The following is an 8,512-nucleotide window of genomic DNA, read 5'->3' on the forward strand; positions in this document are numbered from 1 at the left end:
GATTGTATATTGTATTGTTTATTGTAAATTGTCGCTAGCAAAATGAACTTTTCATATAAATAGCTAACAAAATGAAATACATAATGACTTATGTAACACAGAATATACTGCAATTACTTCTTCAAGGTGAATTTTTATTCTAATGCTTTCTCATATATAATCATATAGGAGTATTCACAGAAGATTTTTTGTGCTGCTATTATAGTACTGCTTTTGTAACCTAAAAGAAACTCTACCATCTAATTAGGACGTGAAAGGTTAGAGCCAAGCAGATAAACAGCATGCACAGTGTGATGTATGAGGCACTGATGTTCATGCTGAACATTAGCATGTTTGCGTGATGCTCCTCAGTGAGAGGAGCTTGCTTTCATTAGGTATTGTTCCAACATTGTTCTAGAGTGTGCAAGCTCATTGAAATCCATTGATATGATCATTTTAATGGAAATTGTCACCAGATTTACATCAATAAGCCTAATGAAAGGCTACCATAGCACTATTCAAACTAATGTCCACACTGTTTTTAGCTAAAAAATGTTTCTAGTTTCTATCCCCAGAAAATGAACTTTGTGAGCTTTCCTGGCACCATGCCAGAAGGAGCAGCAAGTCACAAGTACCATGTGTCATTCATCCAAGTCATTGTGTGACTCTTTTCTCTGTCCATCTCCCACTTCCCCCTTCCCTTTGTCTTATGTCATCCCCTGGTCTGCTAAAGGGAGAGGGAATGAGGGAAATCCGGAGACAGGGGAATTTTACATGTGACTCCTCCCCAAGTTTATTTCTGGGGATATGAGCTATGCTATTTTTATCTAAAAGCAGTGTTAGCAGGGGGTATCCATTTTTTCTTTCTGGAGCTCCATCCATTGCCTACTAATCTACAGCCATCTAAGCCCAAGGACCTTCTCATCTGCTCATCTATTAATAATTACCCATCCAGCCTAGTATACATTGCTTTGGGCACAAGGGTGTGGCTTGTCTTTGTTTATTGGTTTGGTTGAGGATGTGACAATCGGTTGGGTGGGGTTGTGGTGTTTGGTGTTTATTCATTTTGGTGTATTTTAAGTTATTGTTTTTGCTAGGAGTGAATGTGGCTGGGCCAGCAGGTAAGTTATTGTATATATTTTGTATATATTGTATATTATGTTTGGTTTGTGTTATGTGTTGTTATGTTTTTTGATTTTATATAAAATAAAAGATCTACAGGATTTAGTGAGTAGGCAAAAATGGAGATCAAACAAATTGTGAGCATTTACGGGTGATATCCTATTATTGATTTCTTATCCTAAACCTTAGGATTGCTTTCAGCTATTATGGAATCAATTACAAATTTGGGGACTTCTTGGGTTTCCAGGTAAATTGTTTCTCCTATATCCCTTCCTCATCCAAACCCTTCCCTTCCTTGGTTGAACTTGCTAGACATGTGTCTTTTTACCACCATGCAAACTATGACAATATGATACTATGATTATTTTGAAAACATCACATCTGGATTTTCAGTCTCATCGTTGGAAAAAAAAAGGATTTATCAGCAGTCTTTTTGCAGACTGTGATGAACTCCCAATCTCAAGTCCAACCACCGGGTGTGCCTACTCTATTGAGGATGTAACCCTTAAGCTCCGCCCACTTACAAAAACCAACTCACTGCCACCACCCATGAATTACTTATACTAAGAAGGCAGTAGTCACCTCAACCACACAGACAATACACACTGATGATTCAAACAGGACATGAAATCACTACATAGGCTATGTTTAAAAACCTGGTAACATAATCCCTTTGAAAACTTAGATTCTTTAAGGCTACAAGCAAAGTCTTAAAGTTAAAATTTAAAATACTTGTCAGATTAACCCCTTAACGACTTGGCCTTTTTTTAGTTTTTTCACTTCCATTTTTCACTCACCACCTTCAAAAATCTATAACTTTTTTATTTTTCCACATAAAGAGCTGTGTGATGGCTTATTTTCTGTGTAATAAATTGCATTTCATAGTGACGGTATTTAATATTCCATGCCGTATACTGGTAAGCAGGAAAAAAATTCCAAATGCAGTGAAAATGGTGAAAAAACACATTTGCAACATTTTCTTGTGTTTGAGTTTCCTACTCAGAGGTACTATCCCTGCCTTCAGTGTCCCCCCACCTGCTGGATATCCCAAATACTGCAACTTTGTCATGCTTTCCTGATACTTTTCCGACTTGATTGTCAGACAGGCTTTTTGGGTGCACTGGGACATCTGTGACTGGGACATCTGTTACAATACATATAATTTGTACAGTCGCTGCATTTTTCATAAAAGATGCATTTTCTGTGTTCACACTGTTGATTGGTAAAATTCTGCAGTTTTTTAATTATTTTTTACATTTTTAAAATGTATTTATTTTTTGCTAAAATGCCACGTTATTTTTAATTTTTTTTTTTTACTGCCAAATCTTGCCAAATAATAAAAAAATAATGTAGCATTTACCAATTAACAGTGTGAACACAGCACAGTGTTTTTCAAGTACAGGTGGTCCCCTACTTAAGAACACCCAACTTACAGATGGCTCCTAGTTACAAACGGACCTCTGGATGTTGGTATTTTGCTGTACTTCAGCATTAGGCTACAATGATTAGCTGTAACAAAGGTGTCTACAATGAAGCTTTATTGTTAATCCTGGTTCTTATGACAACCCATTATTTTTAAAACCCAATTGTCACCAAAAAAATTTGTCTGGGGCTAAAATTAAAAACTATACAGTTTCTGAGTTACATGCAAATTCAACTTAAGAACAAATCTACAGAACCTATCTTGTACGTAACCCGAGGACACCTTTCTTTGAGAAGAATGCATCTTTTTTTAAATTAATGCAGTGACTCACAGTTCTGTACGGATTATATGTATTGTAATTTATACTTTCTAGTATAATTTTATGTACTATTTATCATGTGATATTATTTTTATGTGACATTTTTTTATGGGTTATATGTTGGATATCCAAGATATCAGTGTCTGATAAAGTATTAAATATTTTATTAAGAAATATATATTGTATATTCTATTTTCTAGGGATTCTGAATATCCTCTTATCAAGAGCTTACTTTTGATATTCTCGGATTTCTGCTATTGTTGGAAAATATAAGTTCTGCACATAAAGATATCACCTATGGCAAATTCTTAATTGTTTGGGGAAGGTGGCAACTAGACGCAGCCAGAGGTTTTGTTTGCATGGTAGTCTGAACACAACCTTTGTTGTCATTGGCTTGAAATCTAAGAAATGTATATCGATAGCAGGAATTTCAAAGGTAAAGTGCAAATTGATGTGATCCACATAATGCCCATAAAAATGGACATTGTTTAAAAATGGTTTATGGATAGAAAAGATGGAGTTTTCCTCCCACCATTCAATGAAAAACATTGCCAGTGACGGTGAGAATTTTGAGCCCATGATGGCACCACATTAGAGATGGGCGAATTGATTCTAACGAATCAGAATTCGGTTAGAATTTCAGGAAAGATTTGGTTTGTCAGGAATCCAAAGCTTACAGTGATTCATGGGAACAAAGTTTTTCTTTTCCTCCTTTATTACCAAAATGGGTGTGAGTACAACGCGTTGCGTGGGGCAGAGAACTCTGGCAAGGAGAAAGGAACACCCTCGATCACATGTGTAGACCTGTAAGCCTATCAGTGTCCAGCAGGCTTATGTGATGTCACATAGCCCTATAAAAACAGGCAGCCATTTTTAAATCTCGGCACTTCACACTGCATGTGCTGCCTGCAGTGTCCAGCTGCTTCTACTGTACTGTGCTGTAGTGATTTTTGGGGGATCTGTATACCCCAAACAGCAGTTCTTTTTTGTTTCTGAAGTGAATAGGAAGAGATCAGTGTGAAATCCACATACTTTCTGTAGTGTTTTCTGCTCCAATCCCAGGGTGTCCATTTGGGGGATCTGTATTCACCAAATAGCAGTTCTTTTTTGTTTCTGAAGTGAATAGGAAGAATTCAGTGTGAAATCCATATACTTTATGTAGTGATTTCTGCTCCAATCCCAGGGAGTCCATTTGGGGTATCTGTATTCACCAAATAGCAGTTCTTTTTTGTTTCAGAAGTGAATAGGAAGAATTCAGTGTGAAATCCATATACTTTCTGTAGTGATTTCTGCTCCAATCCCAGGGAGTCCATTTGGGGGATCTGTATTCACCAAATAGCAGTTCTTTTTTGTTTCAGAAGTGAATAGGAAGAATTCAGTGTGAAATCCATATACTTTCTGTAGTGATTTCTGCTCCAATCCCAGGGAGTCCATTTTTGGGGATTTGTATGCCCCAAATAGCAGTACTTTTTTGCTTCTGAAGTGAATAGGAAGAAATCAGTGTGAAATCCAGATACTTTTTGTAGTGATTTCTGCTTCAATCCCAGGGTATTCGTATGCACCAAATAGCAGTTCTCTTTTGTTTCTTAAGGGAATAGGAAGAATTCTGTGTAAAATCCACATATTTTCTGTAGTCATTTCTGCTCCTTTTCATGGGTGTCAGTTCTTGTGCATCTGTATACCACAAATTTCATTTTGTTTTGTTAGATAAAGTAGATTTTTGTTAGACCATGTCAAATCAACATAGTAGATTAACCAATATGTCAGACAGAGAGGTGGCAGGTGGTGCAGGCACAGGGCGCAGCACAGTAAGGGGTGGCTCTGTGAGACCAGAACTGATATTGGCATCTAGCGGCAGTGTGTTGATAAACAACCCAAAGGTTTTCGATTGGTTGACTAAGTCATCGACTTCCTCCCAGATGACATCTGACAACCCCAGCCAAGAGTCTGTGGGTTCGTCAGATACAACCCTTAGTTGGCATGGCTCAGGAGCTGGTCAGTGGCATTAACCTGTCCTCAACCAGCCTCTGTCCTGTTCATTTCCCTCAGTCAGAGATCTACTAGGTGGTCTGGGCTAAGCGCCACTATATAGTGAGGATGAATTCTTTAAGGAGAGTCAACAGCTAGTTGGCAGTGAAGAGGTGGGATTCATCATCATCGTCAGGAGAAGAGGGTGTCATCTTGCGTGTCAGGCAGCAAGTTGCTACTGTGGCCGTGAGTCAGCAGGGTGGCAGCAGTGTGAGGACGGGAGCCAAAAGGCCACGGGGTCCAAACTCTGCTTCGAGAGTAAGCAGTGGTGCACAGGCTCAGCGAGGCAGGGGCATTAGTAGTCACTCAGTGCAGAGTGTTGGAAATAAAATCACCACCTCGGTCTTTTGTTAAGACACCAGAGGAGCCGAGCATGTATATATGTAGAATCTGCTGGCAGAAACTAAAGCATGGCCAGAGAGCTAACGTTGGCACAACTGCCCTGCATCAACACATGCAGCAGCACCATTCAATGGCCTGGGAGACACGTGGAACAGATACGGAGGTCCATCCTGCCGCCACAGCAACAGCAGCAGCACCTAGTGGCACACATGCCATTTCAGACAGTCAACGCTCCAGCACCTCTGCCGTAGGGAGCTGTTTGTCTTTGACATTATCTCCCTGCCAAGATGCTCCTGCTCCTCGCTGCGCATGGCGCCAGCAGTCGTTGAGCGAGGCAATTACAAAGAGACAACTGTATGTGTCCAGCCGTCCTAAGGTGCAGAAGCTGGTCGCAAGTTTTGTCCAAGTTGTTGGAACTGCAGTCCCTCCCTTTCCAAGTCGTGGACTCTGCAATCTTCAGAGAACTAATGGCTTGTGCTGAACCGAGGTGAAGAGTTTCAAGCCAAAATTTTTTTTCCAAAAAGGTTGTGCCAGCCCTTCACAAATATGCTGAACAGAAGGTTCACGGCAGGGTGGATGAATAGAGCTGTAACTACAGTTAGGGCCAGAACATGTCCTTTATGGCCCACTGGGTGAATGTGCTTCCCGCCCAGCCACACCAACAACTTCCACAAGAGACATTGCTTTCTCCTCCACGTTGTTAAACAGCTGCTCCTGAGCTAGTGTCCACCTCCTCCTCCTTCTCCACCACCGCCTCAGCCTCCACAAGTACTGCTTCCTCATACCACATGTGCAGGGCACAGCGGTGTCACGCAGCTGGTTTGCCTGGTTTGCCTGGGTGAACGAAGTCACACAGGGGGGGGGGAACTGCTCCGCATCATGCAACAAGAAATCAATCTGTGTAGATATGAGCAAACATCTGTGTATTTCGCCCGCTCGAGAAAAAGTCATCTTGCGACGTTTAGAATTTTGGCGGCAATTCTGCAGTACACCCAGCATCACGTGATACACTTACATGTCGATAGCAGTGGTTGGCTGGCCTGATCAGGTGACCCTGGAATATACTAGCCCCTGCCCACGCTGCTCGGATCATTCTCTGTCTGGATGCCGTTAGGGATAGAGCTGCTGCTGGTCAGGGATAGGGTTAGGGTGTTCTAGTAGATTATTAGATTATTAGAGTGAGACAGGAGTGATTCTCCAAGAACAGCCCTTGTTAGGGCTACATAAGCGTTTTTCAAAAGTTAAAGTGACACACTCAGTCACAGCACAAAATCCTTTTATGTGCTGTCAGTGTAGGTTAGAAACTAGCCATCTCAATCATCTTCTGCACTTTTTGTTCTATTAAAAAAAACACACAAAAAAACAAATGTTGTACCCAAGGGCTCAGAGTAGAGGACGAGGATGAGGGCGTGGGCATCCAATTACTGCAGGGGTCAGAGGCCCTGGTCCTGGGCGGGGTGAGACACCACCTGCTGATGAGGGAGCAGGGGAACGCAGCAGAGCTACACTCCCTAGCTTCATTTCTCAAGTTACTGGGACTCATGGTAGAGCACTGTTGAGGCCAGAACAGTGCGAACAGGTGATGTCGTGCATTGCGGACAATGCTGCAACTAATTTGTCCACCAGTCAGTCTTCCACACAGTCCACCCATGTTACCCAAGTGAGCACTCCTCCAGCTCCTCCACCTCAACCTCCTTCCCTCCAGTCTGCCCCCTCCCAGGAAAATTTGGCATTTGAGCCGGCATACTCTGAGGAACTGTTTTCTGAGCCCTTCCCAGAGTCACAAACCACTTGTCAGGTTGCTGCTGAGCTCTTTCCCGATGCCCAGGTTTTCCACCGATCGCCGTCTGTGGGTCATGATGACATTGTTGACATGGTGGAAGAAGTGTGTAAAGAGGTGTCAGACGATGAGGAGACACGGTTGTCAGACAGTGGTGAAGTTGTTGTAAGGGCAGGAAGTCCGAGCGGGGAGCAGACTGAGGGATCGGAGGATGATGAGGTGACAGACCCAAGCTGGGTTGTTAGGCCGGGTGAAGACAGTGCTTGTAAGAAGGAGGCGAGTCCTATACGAGAACAGGTTGGAAGAGGCAGTGGTGGGGCCAGACAGGGAGGCAGGGCCAGAGCTGGTGCATCAGCCCCCGTGGCAAGGGCTAGATTTTCAGAAGTCTGGAGGTTCTTTAAAGAAACACCGGATCACCAACGGACTGTGTTGTGCAACCTGTGCCACAACAGGATCAGAAGGGGTTCCACAACTACTACTTTAACCACCACAGGCGCAGGCATATGAATGCTAAACACCCCACTCAATGGAACAAAGGCCGTTCACTTCCGGCCAGGCCCACCACTGCTCCTTCCCCTGTGTCATTTGCTGCCTCTGCTAGAAAGTCCCCTGCCCAGGACCCCGGCACAAACATCTCCCGCTCGAAAACCACACCTTCACCTCCACGATCCTCCACAGCGTCCACCAATGTCTCCATTCGCAGCGTTCAGCTGTCTTTACCCCAGACGCTGGAGCGCAAGAGGAAATATATTTCCACCCACCCACACGCCCAAGCCTTCAACGTCCACATCTCCAAATTACTCATTGGCCTCCTGGGGACCCCCATTGTACCTATCATCATGCTTACGGGTAAGGACTAAAATTGATTCTGTGCACAGTGTGAGCCGGAAGGTACCTCCGGTCCCCACCAAACATAAGACCCAACTAAGGAGTTATTCCTTTATTTATGTTCCCGTCTGCATCATTTACTATATATTAGACTTCCTTGTCTCTATACTACCATTTACCTCTAGGTTTTGGGGTGTCTGCAGGGCGCTTATGGTTTTCGTGGTAGCCCCATTTTCCATCAGGGGCTATGTGTTTCCCCTTATTTCTTTCCCTATTATGTGATTATTTTCCTGCATATTGTACATTATATTTATAATAAAAGATATTATTAATTTTATTCTTGATGGGTTTTTTTCGACTCTCTTTTGGGTTGTTGATTATATTTGGTTGAGAGTTGCAGTGACATAATATCTAATGAGGCTCCCTCCTCTTTTTTGGTTGTTTTTTTTCCAAATTACTGAGCCTGGAGATGCTGTCCTATAGGCTGGTAGAGACCGATGCCTTTCGCAACCTCATGGTGGCGGCTGCCCCACGGTATTCGGACCCCAGCCGCCACTACTTTTCCCGATGTGCCGTCCCAGCCCTGCACAAGCACGTGTCAGACAACATCATCCATGCCCTGACCAACGCCGTTTCTGACCAGGTCCACCTAACCACAGACACATGAACGAGTGCTGCCGGGCAGGGCCAC

The sequence above is a fragment of the Engystomops pustulosus genome, chromosome 2 (assembly GCF_040894005.1).
Source record: "Engystomops pustulosus chromosome 2, aEngPut4.maternal, whole genome shotgun sequence".
NCBI classification, from domain to species: Eukaryota; Metazoa; Chordata; class Amphibia; order Anura; family Leptodactylidae; genus Engystomops; species Engystomops pustulosus.